The following is a 13,240-nucleotide window of genomic DNA, read 5'->3' on the forward strand; positions in this document are numbered from 1 at the left end:
GAGCCTCAAGTTATTTCCAAGTGAATCACGTTCCCAATGGATTGGCCCTTTTGTTGTTACTAATGTCTTTAAACATGGTATAGTAAAAATCAAAAGTCTCCAGACTGAGAAAGAGTTTAAGGTGAATGTGCATCGATTAAAGCCATATTTTGAATCCTTTATACCTCAAAACATAGAGAAAATGCGATTGGAGGATCCAATCATTTGTTTTTGTGAGTTTTTGTCACCAATGGTCTCCAACCATCATCACAGCCATCACCGTCGAAACCAACTTAGGGGAGTATTTGATCCTCTTGCTCTTTATATTCTTTTTGCTAGAACATTGAGGATAAGTACAATTTAAGTTTAGGGGTGAAGTGGTATGTGCTAATTTTTTTGTTTGTGGTGCTAAATTTGTTCTCGATAAAAGCTCAAATTTTGGGTTAAAAATACTTTCTTTTGTGCTTGTTTGTGTTGTTTGATAGTTTCACCAATTGCATTTTGAGATGTTGCATTGCATTAGTTTATGAATTGTGGACATGAATGCTAAAGATTTATTACATGCACTTGTTGGCTGCACTTGTAGGTTGTTAAGCAAACTTAAATGACCATGATGTTAGAAATTCTTCAATCACTCTACCAATGAAAGGATAAGTTTGGGGGTTGTTGAACCGGTGAAAGAAATTATTTAGAATTGTATTAATTCCCGACTCAGTGATTGATTTTGTGGAGTGCCTTAGACTTCAAATGAAATTTAGATGTTGTTTTCCATCTATTTATATTTTAAAAAAAAATTCTGTAGGAAAAAGTTGCCTACCCTAAGGAGTGTGAGTCAGCATTGAGTAATCTGACCCTATACATCACCAATGTGTAGGAAACGATCTACAAATGAAGTCATCTCTTTTGTCGTAATGTGTTGGTTAAACTAAATCTAGAGAGCTTGTTCTAGGTTGTTTAATGAATAAGGTTGAGTAAAGAGCTTGTTTTATTCAACTAACATGTAAGAAGAAATTGAAATAATTGAGCTTGTAATTTTTCTCGAATTGTTGTTATTCTAGAGAACGAAAATCTTTTTCGATTATTGCTAGGAAAATCATTCTTGTGGTAACGAAATACCCCTCAATCACATTTTCACTTATTTAATCAAAAACCACTTTGTTTATTTCAAAAGTTAAGTCGTTTCTATTTCGAATTTATCGCTTTCTTTAGTTCAATGAACCAAATCCCCCCATTTAATCACTATCGTATATATTGTTAATTTTACTTTTTAGTGTGCAATTGACAAAATTGAAAAAATCCTCTGCGAGAAATGACCCTTACTTGCCATATTATTATTTAAAATGACACATTTAAGCTACGTAAGGAAAATTAATTGGAACGTCATTTTGGAACGTATCACTAGTTATGAAAATTGAAAAAGATAATTCAAATTCTGCTTTGTTTCTATATCAGTCATCTTATATTTCAAAAGTGTTGAAAAAAATTGACATGCATGAGTGCAAACCTGTCACGTTACCATTAGCTAATCATTTTGTATTATCCAAAGACCAAACTCTATGTAATGAAAAGGAAATATAATACATGAGTAGGATTCTATACTCTAATATGATTGAATTTATTATGTATTTGATGGTTTGCACCAAACCGAATTTAGTCTTTGCTGTTAGGCCATCTCCAACCCAGCACCAAATTTTGCACCATTTTGCACTAAATTTTGCACCAAATCTTGCACCAAACTAAAATTCATCTCCAACCATTACACCAAAAATTACACCAAATGAACAGTATTTAACCATTTTCTTCCATTTTTTTATTCTTTATAATCTACTTAGTTGAAATATTATTTATTTAATTATTTCAGAAATACATAAATTACTAAATAAATAATTAATTAATCGTGTTTGATGTATTTTAAATTATTTTCGTCTTTTAATTAATTAATTAATTATTATGTCTTATATTTAAAATTTATTTTAAACACAAATAATTATTAATATTAATAAAAATAATAATAATTTATTTTATTAAAAAATATACAGCACAAATTACATAAATACCCTCAACAAATTTATTTGGAAAATGTAAAATAAGGGCAAAATTGGCATTTTACACTTGCACCATTTTGCACCAAAATGGTGCAAAGTTTGGTGTTGGGTTGGAGCAATTTTGCACCAAAAAATGGTGCAAAATGGTGCAATGGTGTGTGGTTGGAGATGGCCTTAGTACCCTTAGTAGGTACATGTCTAATCCAGGTCCTAAGCATTGAGAAGCCTTAAAATGGATGTTAAGGTATTTAAAGTGAACTAGTAATGTAGGTTTAAAGTTTGGTGCTAATAAAAAAAAGTGTAAAATTGAATGATTTTGTAGATGCGAACTATGTGGGGATAGAGATAATAGAAAATCCACTTCGTCCTAGTGTTTACCTTGTCTAACTCTTGTGTTAGTTGGAAATCACAGTTACAACACATAGTTGCACTATTCAGGACTGAATTAGAATATAATGCCACTACTAAATCAATCAAAGCAGCCCTATGGCTTAAAGGTTTGCTTCATGAATTTTTTGTTTTGAATGACTACGTGCTAGTATATTCAGATAGTCAATCTTCCAAAACTATTCGGGCCATTTGAAGCAGCCCAATTTTAATGATTGCTACTCATGGCCAATTTTACTTACTTGGATGGTTAACATTGGGTGACCCACTTAACAACCCAATTATATCGATAATAAGCTCAAACCATCATTGTACCCTAATTGATACCTATATATATATCTTGGCTGCCTGTCTTTTTGGTCATTTGAATTCACTCTCTGTCTTTCCCCATTACCTGTGAAAACAAGCGGTCCTCTGTGATTTCTCCTTACTATTTTCTTCACTGCCTTTGTGATTATCTTTTATCTTTGTGATTATACCTTCCATTGCACATCTTTGAAAACTTGCATATAACCTATTTAATAAAGTGCCGAGGACAAAGTTCTTCCTCTAGCCACCATCATTTAGGAGGACATTGTGTTATAGCCTTTGGCTTAGAATTTCAGGCCATCATAACACGTTTAAAGCCTCCGAAAATTGCCATTGAGTAACCTACTTGCCATTGCAACCTCTAGATACATATATTGAGGTTTTCGTTGTTCATTATCGGCAACCATATTGTACGACATGAAGAGATTATTGTGGGTTGGAAGAGATATTTATATATTTAGAAAATCCTCAAGGATTATACAACTTGTACATAAAATTTGTAATAAGGGATTTCATAAAATAATGTGGAGGAAAAAAATTGGATGAAAAAGTTGACATCATTTTAAACTGACAAATGATAGAATAACATATGGCATTATGTAATTCAATATGTAAAGCTTGATGTACATATAGCAAAGTCTAATCCATAAGAAATGGGCTTCAGATCAAACTAAAAGTTTAAAGATTTTGGTCTATGGATCTCCTCCAACTATTTGCTGAAATATTTAGATCGAGTGTTCCTTGAACAAGTGAAAAGTCCAAGATGCAGCCTCTAGAAGCATCAAAAGAAATTGAGGAAGCCGAAGCTTTCAATTGAAGCCAAGAAACCACTACAGTACTATGGTAACCATTTATAAAATTTTCCTAGCTTCGTTCTCTTTAAACGAAGGGCCTATTGTTTTTCTATTGTCGAGCTACGCTTTAAGCCATCATTAACCCCGAGGCTAGCTTATAAATGTTTCAATTATCAAGGGTGAGTCCTTACTTTTAATTACTTCTTATTGTTTGAGGCAAGCTTAGAATCCTGGCATGAACGACGCCAGCAAATATGACTTTGAACTAGCGAGTTAACATATTATTAAAGGCGAGACCATAAGTCCCATCAAATTGAGGCCAACTCATAATTTTCTTATTATTGAGACTAACTTTAAGACCCTAGCTTACAAGCTTTCAATTGTCTAAAGCTGCCACCAACTCAAAATTTCTTTATTGTTAAGGTGAGATGTAAGTCCTCATTCATTCAAGGTAAGTTGATAAGGCCTCCAATTATTGAAGACTCGTCCATTACCCCTCACACACCAGGGTTATCTCATAAATCTTATTGTTCCATTAGCCGTTGTACATCGAGGCCAGCTCATAAATCAGTAATTACGTTTTGGATTAAATGTAGTTTCTTAGTTAATCAATTCTGTAGCCTCTAGCTCAAAAATTAAATATAATTGCTTAGTCATAAGTTGTGTACCATTTTGCCTTAGTAATTAACTTTTGTTTGCTTAGCAATCCAAGTAAATGTTTACCAAGTATAACTATTTAAATTCGTTAAGCCCTTGTTTGATCCATGTTATTTTCAAAATACATTTTTCTATCTCTTAATTTTGACCATACATTTTTCAACAAAATAATATTACATGCAAACTAATTTTTTTTAACCACACATTCTCCATCAATCTACTTTTCAAAAATACATTTTTGGCCAAAAAAAAAAAATGGAGCTCAAACATGCTCTAAATGTGGTGATGGACTGGCTAAGAATTTTCAATAGGACCATTTACTTAACGTAATTGTTATAACATGAAAACAATAGAAACTTTAAGTGTACTAATTTTGTTATGCCTCATGCCCGAAGCTCTCAGTGGAGTCCACGTCAAAGCCACGTGTAGGCACTACATGCAGACTTGTCGGTCAACAAGATTTAAAATAAAGAAAAAAAGAAGCTGCTATTTAATCGAAGCATTGTCTTTATCTGTAGTTCCTTGTCGAAGCACTTTATCTTCTGACATACCGTCTGCACATCTGAAGCTCTCCCTTAAAACCGAACCACTTGTTGCCTTTAAAGTGGATCTGAAGAGTATCTATTGGAATGATTGATGTAATGTTTGTATTAATGTGTATTAGAAATGTCAGCCTAGAGTGTAGGACAAGTGACCCCTATCAATGCAATTCATGGATGGTAGAGAGTGATGAGAGGCTCCGGTTATTGGGATGAGGCCACGTGGTTTTGATCTAACGGTGACCACATCTGCCTTAACCATATAAATAGCAAGTCTTGAAACATGGTAAGGGATGGAGAAAATATATAAAAACTTCATATACTTGAAATTATAACTCTCTTTTGCTTGTCTATTGGTATTTGAGTTCGGATTTATTTTATTTTGATAGAGTTGTTTGCGATTGATCTTTGATTTTGTAATTACGCCTGATCACATTGTTGGTGCTCGAATATCTTCATCTTGCATTCAAATGCATATCCCATGTTCATCATAATCATGCATCTCCAACCGTGTCTCCAACCAAAAAATGTGCCTAAATTTGCTTGCATGACTATGAGTGGGCCCGACATTTTGTGGAAAATGGGGCCAACAGATTGGCTCTATCTATGGAAAACCATATATTCAACCACGAGAATCTTGTTGGAGAAAGCCGATAGAAAGGTACTTTGAAGAAAATGAGGTATTATTGAAGAAAGAATCGTCGAAGTAACCATCACTTTAAAAGCATTTATATCCCTTGAAAAAGAAAGTATTAGTTGGTGTTGAATAACGTAAAACACTATCATGATTTTAACAATGAAGAATTCACACCTCGAAGCGCCAAGAAATCACCTGCCAGTTTCTCTAGTGAGTCGACACTGATTTCACTAGCCACATAGAAGGGATGGATTGAAATATGGGTATAGGTTGCTAGACTAACCAAGGAAGTAGCTACTATGGTTGCAAATATGAGAAACATAACCCAACAAAACCTTGCCATGAAGGAGCTGTTACGGAGCATATAACGCTAAGGGATACCTAGTTCCTTCCTATGTAGCACAAGGAAATGCATTTTATGACCCCTCACAAGGAAACTACTACCAATGTGAAGAGGAGTCCAAAGTAAAATGACTGGATACTAGCAATACGCTAGGGATGAGATCCCTCCAGAAATGGAAGTTGATAGGAGGTAAAACCACCAATTATGATGTTGATCAACCTTATGAGGTTCCATTCAATTTTCTTCCAAACTATGATTCGGAGGATATGGCTCGAAGGTCAGTAAGCGTGTTTGATATGTTGAACCTAGGGCTGCCTAGGAATAGGCAGGCTCAATCCCTCCTCTATACCAAGAAATAGATAGCAGAGTCAACTTCAATTCGAAAGACAAAACGAATTGGTTGTTAACCTTCAAACCTTTCACCTTGAAATAAGTGGGAGAGAAGAGTATAAATGGTAGGGATCGAATAGGACCATCTTAACCACCTCAAGAAACAAAATTAGAGAAGATGAAAATTTTGACAAAAGTCCTATGATCTTAATGATGATGATGACAATATCCAATTCTCACAAGAGATTTGGAACCCTCTATCCTAAATCACTTCACGCTCTAAAAACTCCCCAAATATGGAAGGGGTGATCTTGTAAAGTACCTTAACAACTTCAAACTCATATGAGCTAAAAGAAGCTACCTTGCCATGAAGTACAAAGCTTTCTACTTAACCCCAAATGGAGCGACTGAAGTATGGTACACTAGGCTCTTGAAAGGAAGCATACAAAGTTGGCCAGACTTTAAGGAAGCTTTTGTTAAATACTTCTACATAATGTAAAGAGGGAGAATGATTGATACAACGTCTTCAGGACCTGAGGTAGCAACAAAGAGAGTCCTTGAAAACTTTTTCATCTCATTTTTACTGATGAGATGATCTACTACGTGCAAGTCATAGATAGAAAGCACTATTGGCCCTAAGGAAAGGATTAGATATGAACTCTTTCTTTTGGAGAGATGTGCAAAACAAACACCCTACAAGTTATGATGCCTTACTTGAAATGACAAGTGAGAGATCATCAATGAAGAATTGAAAGATCATTGTAATAGAGCAAATCGTGCCCTTTTACCTCTTCAAATGCAACGTGGAAGGAGATCCACGTCCCACTTGATGGACCACTAGGTCGAACAGTCAACCTCCCTCAATCCAGGATAAATGTTTGCTACACAACATTAAATACTGTGCCAACTTAAGCATATGAGGAAATGACTAGTGTGGAAACACACAAATGAATTTTATATATGATTTGTTTCAATTAAATAAAAGTTTTCCTTGTTGAAAATTTATGCTGTGAAGAAAAAATACCTCCTATTAACTAAAGTTAAGAGAGAAGCCTCTGTATAGATGAATCGTCCCTATGCAAGAAAGTGAGGGCACTTCGACGATGAGGTGGACCTCAGAATGTACCACCTTCTAAAAAGTAGACAGCACATCCCTTTGGCAACAAAAGTTATTAAGGAGGCCTTAGCATGGACAAACCACTCGATCCCATGCTCAAGAAAATTAATAAAAGGTACAAACTGCCAACACTACAAATAATGAATACAAACAAATCTCAAATAACAAAATAAAATGCTACAAAGTAACGAAATAGTAGTGCAGTAAAGACAATAAAAAAACAAAAATCCTTTTCATTCATCAAGAAAAATATTACAAATAAGGGCTTCAAGACAATTCACAAAAGGAAGAAAGGAAAACTATTACAAAAGTCCTATCTGCTAAGTAAGAGGGGGAGAGGGAGGAATGAAGGGCACTATAACATTAGGAGCCACGGCTTCTGAAGTCTCTTCATCTTCGATAGCCTCATCTTCAATTTCGATCACGTGGCTACCCTTTGCAGGAGTTTGATGTTCTTTATGTCTCTCTTTCTAGAATTCAGACCTCAACTCCGAGGTGTTGAAGTTTGGCATTTTACTTCAATCCACTCCACCACCCCGATATAGGCATACCTTCGCCACTATTTAGCAAGACTTTAGTAGGTCTCCATTAGATGGAAGTTGGCAATGTTACGCTTTTTAGCTTCACTACCAGCAAATTGAGCTTTCTTTCTTGTCATCTACACCTCTTTTGTTAAGCCAAAAATCCTTAAGCTCAACTTTTCCATCTCATACTTCAATGTAGCATTCTCTTTATTGGCCTTTTCCGGGCTCAATAGCTAGTTTTTGTGGGCATCAAAAGTCTAAACTCGTTTTACCATGAAGCCACCTCACTTTGAGACAAGTTGACTTCCATTTTCAATTTTTCAATTTTTCCTCAGTTAAAAGTGAGCATCCCCGACTCTTCAATTTGTTGTTTCTTCAAGGCCTCCACCTTAGCTGTTGCTTTCTTGGCTATTTCCTCGACCTTGGAAATCTTATTGGAATGGTTTTTTTTTCTTTAAAGGTTTTTAGATGGAAGTTGGCAATATTACGCTTTTCAACTTCACTACAGCAGATTGAGCTTCCTTTCTCGTCATCTACACCTCTTTTGTTAAGCCAAAAATCTTTAAGCTCAACTTTCCCATCTCATACTTCAATGTAGCATTATCTTTATTGGCCTTTTCCGGGCTCAATAGCTAGTTTTTGTGGGCATCAAAAGTCTAAATTTGTTTGCCATGAGGCTACCTCACTTTGAGACAAGTTGACCTCCTTTTTCAAATTTTCAATTTTTCCTTAGTTAAAAGCGAGCATCATCTACTCTTCAATTTGTTGTTTCTTCAAGGCCTCTACCTCAGCTGTTGCTTTCTTGGCTACTTCTTCAACCTTGGAAGTCTTATTGGAATGGTTTTTTTTGCTTTAATGGTTTTTAAAGAGGGCCTCTGCCTCTATAGCAACGCTAAAACCCTCCCCACTTAGCTTATCATGGTGGTGAAGATATCCACCATGTCCCTAGTATCAATGAAGGACTACCAACAATCCGTCTAGAACTTGTAAAATGTAAACATTGCAGTTTGGACCTCTAAAGGAAGGGTCGAAAGAATCTTCGGAACCAGCTCGTCACTTTGTTGAGAAATAGAGAGCTTAGGGCGAGGACCTACATCAGACGCAAGGCACCTAATTGATGTCATTGTCCTTTTTAAAGAATCGTGTCTCGGGGGCTCTACAACAGTTAGCCTCTTTTGAGCTCCCTTGGTCGCAACAATAAAGGCATAGTTATCTTTTCTCCTATTGGGGCTTTGGAGCAAGACAATGGGTTGGCCATTGACCTATTCTCTCTGATGGTCGAGATTTTTTGTTTCTTTTCGGGGCTTCCACCACCTTATTTTTCCCTTTGTCGTTAATGGGAGGTTGCACATCTCATTCGTGACTAGTAACTTCCTTGTTGAATTTTTCCACTTGGTTTCTTAGCTGTTTAGCCCCAACAGATGAGCCATTCAACCTCTTCATCTCAACAGTGGAGGTGGCAACTAGAATAGTAGCCAAATCAGGGGTGGGGTGCCTCATATTCTCAAAAATTTCTGTAAAAGAAAAAGGAAAGTAAAAAACTATTTAAATTAGCAAGACGAAAATCTAAACTATAGAGCATGTTTATCTCTTCGGGCCATCAAGCTAAAGTCTTTGAAGAACCGCCTGAAGTTGATCAAATGGTTGAATTTGCTCGTGGACAAGTGATATAGGTGATGTTTTTTACTATTCTCCATTCATCTCTTGACAACTCGAAATGAACTGTCGACCCTACAAAACATGGGAGAGGTCGTAATCAAAGTCAAAATCAACTAAGTTAAAATCCATTAAAAAGAACAATTTAAGAGCTTCTGAGTACGAGGTTGGAACTGTCACTTGGGGAATAGTGGCTCCCTTACACAGAGGTCACTTCTTCCTTATCCAAAACCATGTCTCCTTCTATCATTTGATGGAGGAGTGAAGTCCTATTATGAAGGGAGAGTGATCACCATGGACACAGAGAGTACCAACCCTTGGAGTCTCCTTTTCTTAAAACCCTAGGTTGAAAGATTGTTTGAAAAATGTGAAAGGATATGTCTTCACCTTGGTCTCTTTCCACAAGAAATAGTTTCCCATTAAGTGGGCCAAAGCATTGGGGCCTGCACAACCTCAAAATAGCTCTAAAAAGGGATAAAGAGGCAAATGAAGCCCTACCTTCAAAAGAAACTTATTGATGGTGATGCAGCCCTGTCTAGGAAAACAGGGTCTCTCATCAAGAGAAGGGGCTAAAAGTTCAATGTTGCAAGGGATGTAATATTTTTCTCTCAAGTTGACTAGGTGGGACGCTTTTACAATGGATGGAATTTCGGGAGTCCCCAACCTATCTCCTCACTTACACTCCACTCCATTAGAGGTAACATACTATGCTCAACCTTAATGGCTCGAATAAAGTCGGATGTATTTGTTAAGGTAATCTCCATCTCAGAGGTCACCTGTAGGGCTGTAAATGAATTGGATATGGATCAGATATGCCAAAATTCGACCCAATCCATTAAGAGTATTTATCCGATCCGATCCGATAATTCAACGGATATTTGATTGTTAAATCCATATCTGATTTGTTATATTATCAAATATCCGATCAGATAACCCGATCCAAAATTGAAAAAAATTGAAAAGATAAAAATTTTATATTAGTGAACTTCTAGGCCAAGAATTAAAAGACCCAAATATCTTTTTACCCAATTCTTGGCCACCTATTTATAGATTGTAAATTTTATGACATTCTAGTATTCGATGTGGGAAGTGAGAAGTAGGGAATAATGAAATTAACTCCAACCGTTTGTTCCTTTGGTTGTTTAATTTATAATAAAATAAATTAATTATTATTTTTATCTTATTTTAATTAATAAAAAAATTAAATCTCTTCAAATATTTCAATAACAATATTATATTATTATCTAATATTATTTACTATTTGAAATTCATGAGTAAAGTATAATACAAGTTTCAAAATGAAAAAAATTATAAGTAAAAAGTTATGCAATAATATATAAAATATATTATATCATTATAATGAATCGGATCGGGTTGTTATCGAATCAGATTGACCTATATCCTTATTTGCTTCATTTAGTTAACAGATTATCAGATTCAGATCTTCATTGGGTTATCAAACTAAGATCTTAGATCCATCTCCTATTAATTTCATTGGATTCAGATCAAAATTCAAACCCTTAATAGCCCTAGTCACACGGATAATGACTAAATCACCCCAGAAGGTGATGATGCCGTTAGATCAACAAGCGCAAAAGTTTCGAGTATTTACGAGATTGGACAAAAAGATACTGGATGAAAGTGATAGGAAATCATGAAAAAAGGTTGAAGAAGACAGGATCAATAAAGATAATTTGAATTCTATGATTAGCAAGGGCAAAAGTGATTTTTGCCCTTATTTCTTGCCTTTTATAGGTAGAGGCACTTAATCCTAACTATTGCATGTTGATATAGATCATCTAACCATTCATTTGAAATTTAATATGAGCCACCTACCACTTCTGCCATTTCACCTTTTATGGTCTAGATTAGAGCGTCTAAATCACGCACTCTAATGCGCCTGATCCACAAAAGACGCTCCCACAATAGCCATCATTACTCATTAGATGCGGCGACAGTAGCTTGTATGGAAAATTAAATCGCTTTAGTTGTCTTTTTGGGAAAATACAAAAGACAGTAGATCATTTGAGCACAATAATTAACGACGTCTCATTTTCTTAAACGCTTCAATTAGCGTGCCTAAATGAATTGTTGCCTATTGCTTCACTCAAATTGACAAAGCACACCAATTTATCCTTGACATTTACAACTTCGATAAGACTTCAATAATATATTAACAAGCAAACAACATTGATCAAATAGACCCCAACTCAGATTCAACTTCAATAAATAGAAGCTCTCAAACTCAACTTCCAAAAATGACCTCGATAAGTACTTCGAACATTTCGTTCCAGTTATATTTTCAAATTCTAATTCTCGTATAAATATTCACAATTAGACTTGGGGGACTATCTTGGATGGTTAAAAATAACCACCCCAACAAATTTTTTTAAATAACATGAGTCATGCATTACATGAATGAACATAAATAAATTTGGGGAACAATTATTGCGCCTCATATCCGAAGCTCTCAGTGGAGGCCATGTCAAAGCCATGTAGGCACTACATGCAGACATCTGACAGTCAACAAGATCAAAAATAAAGAAAGGAAATAAGCTACTCTTTGACCAAAGCACTATCTTCATCGATAGTTCCTTGTCGAAGCACTTTTTCTTCATATCGACCCTCTACACATATTTAAAGCTCCCCTTAAAGTCGAAGTGCTTGTTGCCTTTAAAAGTGGATCTGAAGAGTATTTGTAGAAATGATTTAATGTGTGTCAAAAATGTCAGCCTAGAGTGGTGGCTGACCTTCTGTCAATGTAATTAATGGATGGAAGAGAGTAATGGGAGGCTCTGGTTAATGGAATGAGACCACGTGGTTCTGATCCAATGATGATCATGTCGGCCTTAACCCTATAATTAGCAAATCTTGAAACATGTTAAGGGATGGAGAAAATATATAAAATCTTAATATACTTGAAATTATAACTCCCTCTTGCTTGTTTCTTAGTTTGAATTTTGATTCATTTTATTTTGACAGAGTTGTTTGTGATTGATTTTTAGTTGTAACTACGCTTGATCACATTGTCGGTGCCTGAACGTTTTCGTCTTACGTATAAAAGCATCTTCCACGTTCATCATAACTGTGCATCTCCACCGTATCTTCGATAAAAAAATGTGCCAAAATTTGCTTGCATAACGAGTCCATTGTAGAAAATGGGGTCAACAATTTTCATTAATTGACTTGTTAAAGTACAAATAAGAAAAGGCATAATACAAGTTTCAATCGCCTCATAGGGTCGACACAAAATGAAAATTATAAATAAGAGTTAGAGGTAGGAGATGGCATACCTTCACTTTGGTTGTCCTAAATTTTCATCCTCATATGTTTGCCTACTTCTATTCACAAAGGATTAATGATGGTGATGACTACAATATTAGAATGAGGGGAAGAATTAAGGAAACAATGGTTGAATCTCACAACTCACCTTCCAAGTCGGTTGCCTTCAATTTCTAACCTCTATTGCAAATCCACTCACATGAAACTCATGGTTGGGAGAATAAGTTATATATAGCATTGTTTTAGGTTACCAATAATTGGCCAAAGATACTTTACTCGAGTTACCCAACAAATCAAAAAATGGATTACCAACTAAATGGGCTAATACCACAACTAAAACCTAAACACAACTTGGGCTAATCTAAAGTGCATTGGTTGTTTTCGTGTCGAACCAAATCTATGGTGTCGATAAATTATCCGACATCTATTTTGTGTCATCACTGAGATTTATTGGGTATCTAATAAACCTGATATTTGCATAATCAAGGTAACCAGTAAAATTGAGATCACAGACCTTATCTCGTGTTTCAGACTCGAAATACATAGCACACTAGCTCCATGTACTCAACAGGGCTAAGGTAAAAGACACTTAAGTAGAAGCAAATAATAACAATAAACAAGAGTTAAATAATAATATAGGA

The 13,240-nt window shown here is 35.3% G+C and overlaps 1 pseudogene; it reads left to right on the top strand.

The window, feature by feature from the left end:
- The window catches only part of LOC111405916, a 44,732-nt pseudogene that overhangs the window by 2,492 nt on the left and 29,000 nt on the right, over positions 1 to 13,240 (top strand).

This window comes from Olea europaea, chromosome 1 (assembly GCF_002742605.1).
Source record: "Olea europaea var. sylvestris chromosome 1, O_europaea_v1, whole genome shotgun sequence".
NCBI classification, from domain to species: Eukaryota; Viridiplantae; Streptophyta; class Magnoliopsida; order Lamiales; family Oleaceae; genus Olea; species Olea europaea.